Below are 17,745 nucleotides of genomic sequence, written 5' to 3' on the forward strand. Positions count from 1 at the left end.
AAAGTTGAGCATTTGTTCATGTCCAGGCTATCCTACTCTTTATTTAATGCAAATTACAGTACCAGGGAACTATCGTTGAACCAAGTCACACAGAGGACCAAAACGGACGTATTTACAGGGAGAGGGAAACATTTAGCATACTTTCACAGAAAAAAAAAAAAAAAAAAGTTTATATTTCAAATGAAATAAAAATTTCAGTCACAAACAGGCATTCAAGTAGTAATGTTATACAGGCTGTTTTGTCAGGTTTTTTTTTTTCCACAAGGTGTGTGTGATAGTCTGTATATACCCCACAGTCCTTTTTTCATTTCTTTTTTTAATTATCTTTTGAACTTTGCGTTTTTACTGTTTTTTTCTTCCTTTTTTTTATTTTAACTTTCATCACGAGAAGTGGTCACACTGTTTCTTTTACAGGCCAGGTGATCGGATAGCAACACATCTATGAATGCAAATATTACAAGCAAGCATCTTTTTAATATATATATATATATATATATATATATATATATATATATAAAAAATTATATGTATATACAGTGGGGTCCCAAAGGTCTGAGACCACATTGAAAATCTGGGAATACACAGAAAGTCATAGGATTTTTAAACAAATTAAAACAAATTCCAACTTGAAGACCAAAGAAGAGCAAGGAGTGCTACACAATCACCTGACCTCAACCCCACTGGACATTTATGGGGGCGCTTGAAGACTGACAAAAGCCAAGCGTTCAGTGACATCACAAGATGCTCTTGTCAAATAATGCTGGGATAACATGGATCATCAGGCTTTCCACAGGTATGTGGAGTCCATGCCAGCTCCAGAGCACGTTGCCATTAAAGCAAAAGACATACCAATACCGAGAAATAATTAAATGAATGCATTTCTTTTTCCAAAGATTCAACTATTCACTCAAATTGTTAAGATGACAATATAATGCGTCATTCAAAAGTTTGTATTACATTGGAAAATAATGCAAAACAGAAGCATTTTCACTCGTGGTCTCAGACTTTAGGACCCCACTGTATTTATATATAAGCAGAGGGAGAGGAGCTACATGGTAGTTCTCCTGCTGAGCGCTGTTGAACGTGCTCTTACAGTCTCACGAACAGAGGAGAAATCCTACATATTAAACCTTTATTGCCTCGGAAATCGCTGGGACAAGACAACATTGATTCACTTTGGTACCGGGACAGGATCGGACAGATCGGCTGAGTTTTACCCCTGAAACTCCAACCAGGATACAGCAGACTACTACCATAACAACCATGGAGCCAGAGAGAGAGAGAGAGAGAGGCAGGGAGAGAGAAAGAGAGGGAGAGGGAGAAAGGGACGGAAAGAGGGAGAAAGAGAGCTAAGAAACTAAAATCACTGCTTAAAACCAGCTCGAGTGTAAAAAAAGAAGTTCTTAAAAAGTTGAGACGCTACACTTAAAATACAGCAACTTACTGTAAGAGAGACTCTGTAGAAGTTAAGAGGGGGGGTTGAGAGCGGTATAGGGGTGTTGAGAGCGGTATAGGGGGGTTGAGAGCGGTATAGGGGGGTTGAGAGCGGTATAGGGGTGTTGAGAGCGGTATAAGGGGGTTGAGAGCGGTATAAGGGGGTTGAGAGCGGTATAAGGGGGTTGAGAGCGGTATAGGGGGGTTGAGAGCGGTATAGGGGTGTTGAGAGCGGTATAAGGGGGTTGAGAGCGGTATAGGGGGGTTGAGAGCGGTATAAGGGGGTTGAGAGCGGTATAAGGGGGTTGAGAGCGGTATAGGGGGGTTGAGAGCGGTATAAGGGGGTTGAGAGCGGTATAAGGGGGTTGAGAGCGGTATAAGGGGGTTGAGAGCGGTATAGGGGGGTTGAGAGCGGTATAAGGGGGTTGAGGGCGGTATAGGGGGGTTGAGAGCGGTATAAGGGGGTTGAGAGCGGTATAAGGGGGTTGAGAGCGGTATAGGGGGGTTGAGAGCAGTAAGTTGAGAGCGGTCTAGGTGAGTGATATATGGAGGAGCTCAGAAGGCGGTGAGGGGGCAGAGATTCAACAGCACTCCCGGGGGGGGGGGGGGGGACAACGGCAGCAAAGGCACTCCAAACTATAGATACACTATAGATACACTATACATTACTAGTTATTGTTACAATAATATAGCCGATAACCTACTGTACAGTTACAATTGAAGTATATGGCTGGAAAATGCTCTTCTAGAATTTTTTATTTATCTTTTTTTTTAATAATAAACGATCGTCATCATTGCCCTGATTTTCTTTTTTTTGTCCTTCGTTTTTTTTCCGTTCTTTTTTTTTTTTGTTTTGCTCATGAACAGTTCTTGGGTCTGCATATTTACATACCATTCACAACAAGGAGAAGAGATCAAAGTACAAGCCAGAATTTGGTGAGGAGCACCTATATACTGTATATATACACATTTTTTAAAATGGTTTTGCAACCTTTTTCCTTCACCTCCTCCTGTTTGTACAGTGTGTGAAACTAGAGACGGGTTCAGACTAAGCGCTCCACAGGCAGGCGGGAGGAGGGAGGGAGAGAGGGATGAATAAATGACAACCAGACGCTTCAGATGAAGACAGGGAAACGCACCGTGCTGCAGGAAAGCACACAATCCGAGCCGTTCCCCGGCAACCCCAGCCCAAACCTGTCCAATCAGACATGCCGTATGAGCCTGGGGCACTGGCCTGGACCAGGGGGTCACGTGACACCACCCCCCACTCGATTACCCACAATCCCCGGTGCTCCAAGCGGCGTTGGGGTGGAAATGAGGCGGGGCCTGACCAGTAGACGGCCGCTGTTATTGGTCCATCGGTCTGAGTGACAGTTCACAGCAGGCAGTGAGGGAGCAGGTGCCCGGTTAGTGGCGTACAGCACAGCACGCTGCTCTCAGACACAGGCCCTGCATGGGGGGGTCCAGACACAGGCCCTGCATGGGGGGGTCCACTGTTCACACAGCCTCACGGAAAACAGAAAGAGGAGGAATCACAGGAGGAGAGAACAGAGGAGTCCATCCATCGCTCCTGCCCCCCAAAACACAATAACCTGCCCCCTCTTTGCCCTACATTATCTACACCACACACTCACTTTCTCTGACACACACACACACACACACACATACACACAACGGGAGGTCTATGCGGTAAGTTACATGCACTAATAAATAGGGTGATGCAGCAAATTAGGAAGCTAAAGATCACGTCCACATCACCGACGGACTGGAGACACAGAAGATGGAGGACGTGTGACCTCTGTGTCAGCAGACAGCAGCTAATACTGTCACTCCTCTGCTCCAGAACCTTCCTGCACCTCATATACACTTCTCATATATATTCATATATAGATTTACTTTTTTTTTTTTTTTACATAATGCAAAGTAATATATAAACTGTGCATGTAGAGATAATGCCAGCACACAGCTGTACTGTTCATACACACTGCTCTTAAACATTCCCACTCCAACCCCCCCCCCCTCTTGCCCCCACCCACCCAAAAAAATAAAACATGAATTTGCCATAAATTCATAAAAAATAAAAAATAAAAATTCTGCCTGACTTCTAGACGGAGCTAAACAATTCCTGTTTTTTTTTTTTCCTGTATCAGGGAAAAATATCAGAATATGAAGCGGTGGGATTGTGGGGATTCAGGGATTCGTGTCCTGAGCCTTCCCATGATCCTCTCTGAGTCTGCAGGTGCTCCCAACCAAATTCAAGCCCTGCACTTTCATAAGGGTCAGGGGTCAAGGGTTCAGGGGTCATCATACCGGACAGAAGACAGCACGGGTGTGTGTGCGTGCGCGTGTGTGTGTGGGGGGGTAGGCAGGGAGGATGAGGGGTGGAAGATGGTCATAGCTACAGTAATGCTTCACTAAAAAGATTGTCCTGGGAGAAACATGAATATTATTTAGAAAGGTGAATATTATCATTATTTACTGTATATTTATATATATTTATAACCCCTCCCCTCTCTCTGTGTTCATTCACACATTATTTCATAGAAAACAAAGCAGGCGCAGGGAAGTGGGCCAGGACCGATCAGGAGGGGGGGGGTGTTGGAGGGGGGGGGTCACGGCCTGATTGGTTTCTTTGTGTTTGTTCCTTTTTAGTTTTTTTTTTTTTGTTGTTGTTCCTAACCCACCCCACCCACCCCCGCCCATCTCTTTTTTCCAGCCCCTCCCCCAGGATGTGGGTGTGGCTAGCGAGCAGCAGGGTGGGCGTGGCCCCCGGTCGGGGGGCGGGGCTTCAGTGACGATGTGGCGAATCAGGTGGAGTTGGAGGCGGAGGCGGAGGCAGCGTTGGTGGTGGGACCGCGATCTCCGCTGTTGGCATCTGAGACGGGGAGAGGAGACACACAGCCCACACACTGTAAATACAGTCAGCTGAACCCAACTAGATGTGTGGGGGTGTGCAGGTGTAGGTGTACAGGTGTAGGTGAGGTGAGGTGTAGGTGTACAGGTGTAGGTGAGGTGAGGGGGTGTAGGTGAGGTGTAGGTGTACAGGTGTAGGTGAGGTGTAGGTGTACAGGTGTAGGTGAGGTGAGGTGAGGGGGTGTAGGTGAGGTGTAGGTGTACAGGTGTAGGTGAGGTGAGGGGGTGTAGGTGAGGTGTAGGTGTACAGGTGTAGGTGAGGTGGGGGTATACAGGTGTAGGTGAGGTGGGGGTGTACAGGTGTAGGTGAGGTGTAGGTGTACAGGTGTAGGTATACAGGTGTAGGTGTACAGGTGTAGGTGAGGTGGGGGTATACAGGTGTAGGTGTATGGGTGTAGGTGAGGTGGGGGTGTACAGGTGTAGGTGTACAGGTGTAGGTGAGGTGTAGGTGTGGTGTAGGTTTACAGGCGTAGGTGAGGTGTAGGTGTACAGGTGTAGGTGAGGTGGGGGTATACAGGTGTAGGTGTATGGGTGTAGGTGAGGTGGGGGTATACAGGTGTAGGTGTATGGGTGTAGGTGAGGTGGGGGTGTACAGGTGTAGGTGAGGTGTAGGTGTGGTGTAGGTTTACAGGCGTAGGTGAGGTGTAGGTGTACAGGTGTAGGTGAGGTGGGGGTATACAGGTGTAGGTGTTGTACCTGCAGAGGCGTTGGTTTGGGTGGGGGCCCCCGGCTGGCTCCTGGCGTGGGGGGGGATTAGGATGGAGGCCAGGGAGGGGCTACTGGAGAGCTCTGCAGAGACAAGAACAGAGTCTACACCTGGAGGACTACGGCCATCACACCATGCATCAGCTGGTATAAGAGGGACAGAGAGATGGAGAGATGGCGGGAGAGAGAGACAGAGTGAGAGATGGAGAGATGGAGGGAGAGACTGAGACGCACCCTGGCTGGTGAAGGTGAAGAGGGCGGGTTTCTCGCGGCCGTTGGGCAGTTTGGTGTTGGGGTCGCGCAGCTCGTGGAAGAAGGAGTGTGCGCAGGCCTCCAGGGGCGTGAGGCGCGCGGTGGGGGTGTACTCCAGCAGCCGCGAGCACAGAGCGATGGCCTCCGGGGGGGTCCGCGGCCGGAACACCTGCCAGCCAATCAGCACACAGCACAGCACCAACACGGGCTGGTTATATACCTCAACACTCACACACACACACACTCACACACTCACACACTCACACACTCACACACTCACACACTCACACACTCACACACTCACACACTCACACACTCACACACTCACACACTCACACACTCTCTCTCACACACTCACACACTCTCTCTCACTCACACACTCACACACTCTCTCTCACACACACTCACACACTCTCTCTCACACACTCTCACACACACTCACACACACTCACACACACACTCACACACACACTCACACACACTCACACACACTCACACACACTCACACACACTCACACACACTCACACACACTCACACACACTCACACACACTCACACACACTCACACACACTCACACACACTCACACACACACTCACACACACTCACACACACACTCTCTCACACACTCTCTCACACACTCTCTCACACACTCACACATTATATACCGTCTCACTCACACACTCACACACTCACACACTCACACACTCACACACTCACACACTCACACACTCACACACTCACACACCTCTACTGAGAGAGGAGGGGAGGGAGGGGGAGATAGGGAGAGGTAGAGCACAAGAGAGAGAGGGAGAGGGAGGGGGATTTAAACAGACAGCATGCAGGGGAGTTTGGGAAGGTTGTGATGGAAAACGGTGTGCAAGGTTGCCAGATTTCAGAAACTGCAGCGAGTCAGCGCTGATCTGAAAGGTTGCCAAATTTGTCCCACTGCAGCACAGGAGTGAACTCTGCTGTAGAAGGTTGCCAGGTTTGTCCCGCTGCAGCACAGAAGTAAACTCTTTTTGGGGAGGGGGTGGGGGGGTTTTTGGGGAGAAGGTGGGGGGTTTTGGGGGAGGGGGTGGGGGTGGGGGTTTGAAGTAGTAAAGTGTTTCCTGTACCTGTTGACTCACCTTAGTCCAGGGGTGGGCCTTAATCTGGGGGAATTTGAACTCGGTGTAGTTGGGGTTCATCTCCCGGATCTGTTCCCTGGTGGGGGTGCCCAGAACCTGAGCCACAGACAGAGAGAGCGAGAGACAGAGAGAGGGGATGGAGAGAGAGAAAAGGAGGGAGACATTGGCTCAGGCAGTAAGAGCAGTCGTCTGGCACGGACAGGAACCAGCCCACATGTGTTAACACCCCCCCGCCCCTCACCTTGATGATCTCCACCAGCTGATCCACTCCGCTGTCTCCGGGGAAGATGGGTTGCCCTAGCAACAGTTCCGCTAGAACACAGCCAGCTGACCACACGTCTGCAGAGAGCAGGAGAAAGTGGAGAACCCCATAAACACAATCCTGACCCACAGAGCTCTCACACACTCACACACTCACACACACTCACACACACTCACACACTCACACACTCACACACACTCACACACTCACACACTCACACACTCACACACTCACACACTCACACACTCACACACACACACACACACACACACACACACACACACACACACACACACACACAATGCTGCTGCAGCAGCGCCCAAGCAGCCCACTCCTGCATTGTCTGGCTCTATAGTAGGAGCGCTAGAAATCAAAATGGCAGCTGGAATAATCTGCAGCTCAATCTTTGGGTTCATATTCCTGTGGACACGGTCGATCACAGGGGGTTATTTATCCGCTCCTTCCGGCTGGTCAACAATAAAAACTCAACATTTAAATGTTTCAACTTCCTTAACTGTACTCTGTGACGCAAAACAGATCTTAGAACATGACATGAGGAAAGTAGGAAGGTAGTCTGTGCTAAAGGTACAGACCTACCTATACTGCAGGTGTAGTCTGTGGTAAAGGTATAGACGTACCTATACGAGAGGTATAGTCTGTGGTAAAGGTGTAGACGTACCTATACTAGAGGTATAGTGTGTGGTAAAGGTATATACGTACCTATACTAGAGGTGTAGTCTGAGGTAAAGGTGTAGACGTACCTATACAAGAGGTGTAGCCTGTAATAAAGGTATAGACGCACCTATACTAGAGGTGTAGTCTGTGGCAAAGGTATAGACGTACCTATACTAGAGGTGTAGTCTGTGGAAAAGGTATAGACGCACCTATACTAGAGGTGTAGTCTGTGGCAAAGGTATAGACGCACGTATACTAGAGGTGTAGTCTGTGGCAAAGGTGTAGACGTACCTATACTAGAGGTGTAGTCTGTGGTAAAGGTATAGACGTACCTATACTAGAGGTGTAGTCTGTGGCAAAGGTGTAGACATACCTATACTAGAGGTGTAGTCTGTGGTAAAGGTATAGACGTACCTATACTAGAGGTGTAGTCTGTGGTAAAGGTATAGACATACCTATTCTAGAGGTGTAGTCTGTGGTAAAGGTGTAGACGTACCTATACTAGAGGTGGTAAAGGTATAGACGTACCTATACTAGAGGTGTACTTTGTGGTAAAGGTATAGACGTACCTATACTAGAGGTGTAGTCTGTGGTAAAGGTATAGACGTACCTATACTAGAGGCGTAGTCTGTGGTAAAGGTATAGACGTACCTATACTAGAGGTGTAGTTTGTGGTTCAGGTATAGACGTACCTATACTAGAGGTGTAGTCTGTGGTAAAGGTATAGACGTACCTATACTAGAGGCGTAGTCTGTGGTAAAGGTATAGACGTACCTATACTAGAGGTGTAGTCTGTGGTAAAGGTGTAGACGTACCTATACTAGAGGTGTAGTCTGTGGTAAAGGTATAGACGTACCTATACTGGAGGTGTAGTCTGTGGTAAAGGTGTAGACGTACCTATACTGGAGGTGTAGTCTGTGGTAAAGGTATAGACGTACCTATACTGGAGGTGTAGTCTGTGGTAAAGGTATAGACATACCTATACTGGAGGTGTAGTCTGTGGTAAAGGTATAGACGTACCTATACTGGAGGTGTAGTCTGTGGTTCAGGTGTAGACGTACCTATACTAGAGGTGTAGTCTGTGGTAAAGGTATAGACGTACCTATACTGGAGGTGTAGTCTGTGGTAAAGGTATAGACGTACCTATACTAGAGGTGTAGTCTGTGGTAAAGGTATAGACGTACCTATACTGGAGGTGTAGTCTGTGGCTCCGAAGATGAGCTCCGGGGCTCTGTAGTACCGGGAGCAGATGTACGACACGTTGGGCTCGCCCCGCACCAGCTGCTTCGCACTGCGGAGAAAACCAGAGACGCCACTGCAACCTTCCCCACTGTCACTGCAGTTACTGTTCCTGTGCCCTTCCACACTGTCACTGCACTGCAGTTACTGTTCCTGTGCCCTTCCCCACTGTCACTGCACTGCAGTTACTGTTCCTGTGCCTTCCCCACTGCACTGCACCGCAGTTACTGTTCCTGCGCCCTTCCCCACTGTCACTGCACTGCAGTTACTGTTCCTGTGCCCTTCTCCACTGCACTGCACCGCAGTTACTGTTCCTGTGCCCTTCCCCACTGCACTGCAGTTACTGTCCCTGTGCCCTTCCCCACTGTCCCTGCAGTTACTGTCCCTGTGCCCTTCCCCACTGTCACTGCACTGCAGTTACTGTCCCTGTGCCCTTCCCCACTGCCACTGCACTGCAGTTACTGTTCCTGTGCCCTTCCCCACTGTCACCGCACTGCAGTTACTGTTCCTGTGCCCTTCCACACTGTCACTGCACTGCAGTTACTGTTCCTGTGCCCTTCCCCACTGTCACTGCACTGCAGTTACTGTTCCTGTGCCCTTCCCCACTGTCACCGCACTGCAGTTACTGTTCCTGCGCCCTTCCCCACTGTCACTGCACCCAGTTACTGTTCCTGTGCCCTTCCCCACTGTCACTGCACCCAGTTCCTGTTCCTGTGCCCTTCCCCACTGTCACTGCACCCAGTTCCTGTTCCTGTGCCCTTCCCCACTGTCACTGCACTGTATATGCAAACGGCCCATTCAGCTGAATCACAGGCCTAACCCAAAGTCCTTTACCAACTCTAAGTATCCATTGCACTTCTGACCAATTACATATGAAGTTGTATACACATATCACTCATCTGACTAGTGTAAGGCTGTGGCTTCTTTCGATCTAAACCACAGCACCTCACTGGTTTACAGTACACAACAGGATGCTGAATGTGATGGGCCTGAGGGCCCCTGAGGGCCCCCGAGGGGCGGGGCCCACCTGCCGAAGTCGCAGAGCTTGAGGACGGCGGTCTCGGGGTCCAGCAGCAGGTTCTGGGGCTTGATGTCCCGATGGCAGATCCCGAAGGAGTGGATGTACGCCAGACTGCGGAACAGCTGGTACATGTAGAGCTGAAACAACAACACGCAACACGCGCATCAGAGAGAGAGGGGGTGTGTGTGTGTGTGTGTGTGTGTGTGTGTGTGTGTGTGTGTGTGTGTGTGTGTGTGTGTGTGTGTGTGTGTGTGTGTGCGCGCGCGCAGCGAGTGAGAGTGTGTCTGTGTGTGTGTCTGAGTGTGTCTGTGTGTGTGTGTGTGTGTGTGTGTGTGTGTGTGTGTGTGTGTGAGTGAGTGAGAGAGTGTGTGTGTGTGTGTGCGAGAGAGAGTGTGTGTGTGTGTGTGCGAGAGAGAGTGTGTGTGTGTGTGCGTGCGTCTGCTGCGTGTGTCACTGCCATTGTGTGCCAGAAAAACACACACACATGCACACCCTATCCTCACCATCACATACACCATGGGTACAGTCTGATCACCATACCTTCACATACACCATGGGTACAGTCTGATCACCATACCTTCACATACACCATGGGTACAGTCTGATCACCATACCTTCACATACACCATGGGTACAGTCTGATCACCATACCTTCACATACACCATGGGTACAGTCTGATCACCATACCTTCACATACACCATGGGTAGAGTCTGTTTGGCTCGGCTGTAGTGTCTGGCCACTCTGTACACCGTCTCTGGGACGTAGTCCAACACCAGGTTCAGATACACCTCGTCCTTCTACAAGAGGGGAGGAGAGGAGGAGAGGGGGAGAGGGATGGGAGAGAGAGAGAGAGAGAGAGAGAGAGAGAGGAGGGGAGAAAAGAGATATTGATTAGTGATTGAGTGCACATCTCATCCACAGTTCATCTGGGGCTTACGGTTGAAGCGGGGACTGATTATTCCCTTCAGACAAACTCTCTGCGCCCATACAGGCAGGAAATCCACGCACACTCAATCATTTACACAAACACAGCGAGAGAACAAAGTCCTGAATAAATCACCCGGGCAACACACGATCGCTCTGCAACGGCAGAAACGGAAGATGGTGAATGGGAGAAATGATGAGTAGGCCATTACTCAGCTCTGTCCTCGTTTCAGCATCATCCATGAGCACGTGAGAAGAGATGACCAGGCCAGATCACCAGCCACACGCTGGGGCAGAAACCACCAGGGAAAACACAACCTTTTCTTTCATAATGTCTAAAGCCACATCAACGGCAACAAGGCAAACATCTCACAGAAACGCACAACGAACGACCAAATGCCAGAAGATCAGGGAGGTGTTGGGTGAGCAGATTCTTCCTCTAGAGAACTCCCCCCCCCCCCCCCCTAACCACCCTCCCCACCACCCCCCCACCTCACTACCGACTCAAACTCTTCATCTAGGTTCAGACCACTTCTGCCGAAATGTACGTTGGAGAAGGGCTCGCTTTCCACAACTAAATGCCTGCATATGAATCCAGTCCATACAGCACCAGAGCAGGAACCAAAAATTAGGTTTCAACGAGGTTCAAAACCGGTCAACATTTTATTTTCAGGTTGTTTCATTGTAAAGGAGCACTTCAAATTAAATTTGAATGACCCACAATTCACCACTCCCCCTTCCAAGGATTTCTATGGAAACCCTGCCCTGAGTGTGTGATTGCTTCATTCATTCTCTGCGGTTTTTCTGGGTTTCAGTGGAAAAATGACATCCTAATAAGGGCGTCACATGACTTCCTGTCTGAGAGCCGTGCGTCTGCTGGTCCCCGCAGGACAGGCACGCCCACAGCGCCGAGGAAGTGATGTCACTTCCTGTCTCCCCGAGATGGCAGGTGGCCATCATTCCTGAAATTCCACAGCCCTGAGACGGACTTCCCAACACGCCAGGGCGGGGGCGGGGCTTCTGGGTCTGAACCACGCCCCGTTCTCTCAGGATATGACCTCAGCAGCAGGACCTGGGGGCACGGAGGCGGCATGCGGTAATTGGAGGATAAAAGCAGCAGGCGGTGGCTCAGTGCTGCAGCTGCCAGTGGTTAAATAAAGTGAGCCAGCGTTGGTCTGCGTGAGGCTGCGGGACTCGCACACGGATGGAGCAGGGTGGGGTTCCTGAAGAGCACACACCCTGAGTAACTGCCCCAGGGAACTGCACAGACCCTGAGTAACTGCCCCAGGGAACTGCACACACCCTGAGTAACTGCCCCAGGGAACTGCACAGACCCTGAGTAACTGCCCCAGGGAACTGCACACACCCTGAGTAACTGCCCCAGGGAACTGCACAGACCCTGAGTAACTGCCCCAGGGAACTGCACAGACCCTGAGCAACTGCCCCAGGGAACTGCACAGACCCTGAGTAACTGCCCCAGGGAACTGCACACACCCTGAGTAACTGCCCCAGGGAACTGCACAGACCCTGAGTAACTGCCCCAGGGAACTGCACAGACCCTGAGTAACTGCCCCAGGGAACTGCACAGACCCTGAGTAACTGCCCCAGGGAACTGCACAGACCCTGAGTAACTGCCCCAGGGAACTGCACAGACCCTGAGTAACTGCCCCGGACTGGACGCACAGGGCCCAGCAATACTGGATGGAGGGACCACCGTGAAATGAAGCACTCACACGGACACACTCACAGACAGACACACACTCACACTTAGAGGCTTACGTGAGCGTGTGAGTGTGAGTGTGAGTGTCAGCGTGAATGTGAGAGTGCGCCTGAGTGTGTGTGTGTGTGTGTGTGTGTGTGTGTGTGTGTGGGAGAGTGTGTGTGTGTGTGTGTGTGTGGGAGAGTGTGTGTGTGTGTGTGTGTGTGTGTGTGTGTGTGTGTGTGTGTGTGTGTGTGTGTGTGTGTGTGTGTGTGGGAGAGTGTGTGTGTGTGTGTGTCTGACTGCACGTAGTCTCTGACAGGAAGCAGGAGGCGGAGCTGTTTCCATGACTACGCCGTGAGTGTGGCAACCAGCTGCCTCTACGCCTCCAGTTACCGTCCTAACGACCAGAGCTTCTCACGCAACCGGGGCCCAATCACAGCGCAGCAAAAGCGACACACCGACCAATCAGCACGCAGGCAGGTCCCCAGCAGACCTGGGTCAAACACGCAACTGTTTTGGATTCAAATACTCGTCTCCGCTTCACTGCACTTGTCTGGCATTTCGGAGCCAGTTAAATCCCCTCAATCAGTGCAAACCCCGCCTTCTGGTCCTCTTGGTTGGCTCAGGTGCAGCAGGTGAGCAGGTAAGATCAACCGAGCGCAGAAAGAAGAGGAAAAAGAAGGGACAGAAGCCAAACAGGGGGAGAGGGAGAGGGAACAGAGGATAGGTGGAGGACAAGGAAAATTCAGCCAAAGCACATCCAGAGAAAGGACATTCAGCACAACAAAGCAGTATGAATATATACAGCAGTAATTAACTCTCACACTCTCACACTCTCACACTCTCACACTCTCACACTCTCACACTCTCACACTCTCACACTCTCACACTCTCACACTCACACACTCACACACTCACACACTCACACACTCACACACTCACACACTCACACACTCACACACACTCACACACACTCACACACACTCACGTTAAGGTAGTCCATCGCGTGCGATGATGACCTCCACTACTGTTTGTGGGTCCTTTGATGGCTGTATAGTCCAATGCGGGATGCACACTGTCTGCCACAGACAGGGCAAGAGAAAGCCTGACCCGATGGGACACGTGCAAACATGGACACCTTTCTCCTCTGGCTTCTTGCCAGACGATGTTTAATGCTGTGCTCCTCAGCCAGCTCTACTCCTTGTTGACAGAGTCCACGCCAGGAGGAGAAATCTACAGCGGCAGCTTCCAAGGAAGTAGGCTTTATTCCACACCTCTTTAGCGAAGAACGCATCCCTGTCTCACACCGGTACCTACTCCAAAAGGGGCAGATTCCAGTCCACCTACTGTGACCTTGGCCATCATTCCATCATGGAACTGCTGCAGGATGTGATGACAAACTTCACTGAGCAGCCATAGTGCAGTAGGACTTTCCACAGGAGGTCACCATGTACGGTGTCAAATGCCTTGGAGATCCACAAAGGCCATGAACAGGTCTTGTTTTTGTTCACGACATTTTTCCTGCAGCTGCCGAGAGGTGAAAATCATGTCTACTGTGCTTCGGTTTTTCCGGAATCCACACTGGGATTCTGGTAGCAGGTCTTCAGTGATGGTATTGATAAGCCTGTGGAGCATGATTTCTGCCAAAACTTTGCCAGCAACAGAAAGAAGTGCTACGCCCCGGCTGTTTCCACAGATGGATTTGTCCCCCTTGTTTTTATAAATGGTGACAATATTTGCATCCTTCCATTGTTGGGGATGCTTTCTTCCCACCATACTAGGGAGATGAAGAGGTGGATTGCTCTGGTGCAGAAATAGCACCCCTGCTTCAGGATCTCAGCAGGGATGGAGTCAGGTCCTGGGGATTTATTGTTTTTTCAGTGCCCTTATGGCAGCATGTACCTTGGAGAAGGAGGGTGGAAGGTCCAGGCTCTGGATGGTGGGTAAGGTTGGGAGCTCAGAACTGAGACGTCAACTGCGGCTGACTGGTTTGAGAGAGCCTCAAAATGCTCCCCCTATCTCTGGACAATCAGAGCTTGATCCTTAATGAGGGAGGATTCATCTGCAGTTCTAAGGGGGCAGACAGTGTAGGTTCTTGGACCATAAGCGGCCTTTACTGCATCATAAAAGTTGTGCATGTCATACCTGTCTGCAAAGAGTTGTATTTGCTCTGCCTTGTGTACCCACCACTGGTTATTAATGTGCTGCACCTCTCTCCTTTGGTCTTGCCATTTGGTTTTAAGGGCTGCAGAAGATGGGTTATTGAGTGAGGCTTTAAGGGCTTTATGCATGCTGTTGAGGAGAATGGAGATGTGTGTGGAGTTTTCATCGAACCAGTCCTGGTGATTCTTCCTGTTGTAGCCGATAGACTGGGCTGCTGTTTCATAAAGTGAAGCACTCAGGGAGGACCACTGGTCATCGGTCGTCCCCTCCATGCCCAGGAGAGACTCAATGTTCTCCAGCTGGTTAGCGACACTGACACACTCGCACTGACGCACTCGCACTGACACACTCGCACTGACGCACTCGCACTGACGCACTCGCACTGACACACTCGCACTGACACACTCGCAGACACACTCACACTGACACACTCGCACTGACGCACACACAGACACACTCGCACTGACGCACACACACAGAGACACACGCACAGACACAGACACAGAGACACAGACGCAGAGACACACACGCAGAGACACACACGCAGAGACACACGCACGCACAGACACAGACACAGACACAGACACAGACACAGACACAGACACAGACACAGACACAGACACAGACACAGAACTGTGGCAGGCGGGAAAGTGGAGAAACAGTAAAGTGTCAGTAAAACGTGGTTGAGTTGATGAATCAGTCTAAATCTGCGACAGCTCTTCCCTGATCGGCAGAGACGCGGCGCGATCATCTCTCCAGCCGGCAGGAAGTGACACGTTAAACTGGTGCAAATACACCACAAACGCTCCCAATGGTGGAGTTATAGACTCACCACAGGGAATTATACACCATGCTGAGAGGAGCAGGAGGGGGAGAGAGAGGGGGAGAGAGAGGGAGAGGGGGGGAGAGAGGGAGAGAGAGGGAGAGAGGGAGAGAGGGAGAGAGAGGGGGAGCACTAACTGCCTCTCATTGACAAATGAAGGATAGAGAGCGTCCCGCATGGCTGAGGGTCTAAATTTAGCAGTGGTGTTGATGACTCACCAGCAGACCCCCCCCTCTCTCCAGCAACCATCCCTCGATTACAGCTGATCAGTCTGGCAGCTGATTGGCTGAAGGGTGGCCCTATGGGAGCGGGAGGGTCCTGCTGATTGGTCCATGCAGCCTGGCAGCTGATTGGCTGAGAGGTCTGTCGCTGCGGCGGGGCACGCCTGGGGGAGGAAGTCACGCCGAGCGCACTTCCTGTGTGTGTGTGTGTGTGTGTGTGTGTGTGTGTGTGTGTGTGTGTGTGTGACGGCGAGATCCCATCCATGCCTACACCGCCCCATACGCAAAAACCGGCTCTGTGTGAGTGAGTGTGCCTGAGCGCGTGTGTGTCTGAGCGCGTGTGCGTGTGTGTGTGTGTGTGTGTGTGTGTGTGTCTGAGCAAGTGTGTGTGTGTGAGAGAGAGAGAGAGAGAGACAGTGTGCATCAGGGTGATAAGATCCATCAAGCCCAAGACTCCACAGGGGGATGAAATCTGACCAGCCCAGCTGCACTTCTCAGTGTGGCCACGAGGGGGCAGCAATGGGCCCCGGGGCCGCTCTCTCTCCTGGTTGCTGCTGCTTAACTGCACTGGAGCTGCATCCTGATCCTGTGTCTCCTCACTGCACGCCTGGCATGCACGCACTGCACACACTGCACGCCTGGCAGGCACACACTGCACGCACTGCACACACTGCACGCCTGGCATGCACACACTGCACGCACTGCACGCCTGGCAGCCGGCATTCAGAATGGGCCTTACCCTCAGGGGTGCCAAGAACACGGTGTGCCAATCAGGGCACATAAACCCCCCCCCCCACAAAACACTGAATAAACGAGGGGGGAACACCACAACCTCACAGGTGTGACGCAAGAGAACACCTCCCCCCACCTCCACACACACGCAGACACACGCAGACACACGCAGACACACGCAGACACACACACACACACACACACACGCACGCAGACACACGCAGACACACGCAGACACACGCAGACACACGCAGACACACACACACACACACACACACACACGCACGCAGACACACGCAGACACACGCAGACACACGCAGACACACGCAGACACACGCACAGACACGCAGACACACGCACAGACACGCAGACACACGCAGACACACGCAGACACACACACACGCAGACACACGCAGACACACGCAGACACACGCAGACACACGCAGACACACAAAGGCATGGAATAACGGACATACTCCCCGGCCACAGACCAGTGTTACACAAACACAACAGGACAGTGGTTCTCAGCAGAACTCTACATAACAGCACAGCAGGAAATCCACAGCATTCACTAACGGCGTCAAGCTGAAAACGTAACGGCATCAGTGAACTGAAGCATGGGTATTATAAAGCAGGGCTGTGAGGCTGTTATATTATATATATTACAGATTCTCAAGGCTACTCTTTATGATTAATAATGAGAAAGTGGGACCACGATCCGATTTTTACTCGTCTTTGTAGCGAAGAGTTTATAGAGTACAGGATGTATGACAGGCCGAGGGTGGAGTGATGTCACGCACACTCACCGCTGCTGTCCCGGGAACATGAGGTACCCTCTCCCTCCACTCTGGGAACGAGCAGGACACAGAGCCACAGGCACTCCACCGCAGAGGGGAGAACACCTGATCAACTCCGCAGAGCCACAGGGAAACACCCAGCCAAAAAAACACACTGCGCAGGGCCTCCAGTGCGCAGGGCCTCCAGTGCGCAGGGCCTCCAGTGCGCAGGGCCTCCAGTGGGCAGGGCCTCCAGTGGGCAGGGCCTCCAGTGCGCAGGGCCTCCAGTGCGCAGGGCCTCCAGTGCGCAGGGCCTCCAGTGCGCAGGGCCTCCAGTGGGCAGGGCCTCCAGTGCGCAGGGCCTCCAGTGCGCAGGGCCTCCAGTGCGCAGGGCCTCCAGTGCGCAGTGCAGTGCAGCACAGCTCAGTCCAACTCTGATCCTGGGGGGCTCGGTGTTTATGCAGGTTTCTCTTTCCACCAATTCTGTTTACGTAGCCACCTGTACATTACTTTTGTAATGTAATGTAACATCTGTAATGCAATGGCTGAAAGAGCTAACCGGCCATGCACGCAAACGCACAAGGACGGTCTCTGGCTGCGATTCATTCACTTAGTACAGAGTACAGAGTACAGTACCGTACCGCACCGTACTGCACGGACCTCCTCCAAAACAGACAGGAAAAAAGAGCACCTCATCATTTCTAAACTTAGCGCTGCGTTAGCGGCCAGGCCACGCAGAGCTGGCACGCGCGGGAGGATGGCGGGAAGTGTC

The 17,745-nt window shown here is 51.3% G+C and overlaps 1 pseudogene; it reads right to left on the bottom strand.

The window, feature by feature from the left end:
- Positions 1-4,151: 4,151 nt before the first annotated feature.
- LOC133124174 (glycogen synthase kinase-3 beta-like) overlaps positions 4,152-17,745 on the bottom strand; it is a 21,307-nt pseudogene continuing 7,713 nt past the window's right edge.

This window comes from Conger conger, chromosome 3, assembly GCF_963514075.1.
Source record: "Conger conger chromosome 3, fConCon1.1, whole genome shotgun sequence".
Lineage (NCBI taxonomy): Eukaryota > Metazoa > Chordata > Actinopteri > Anguilliformes > Congridae > Conger > Conger conger.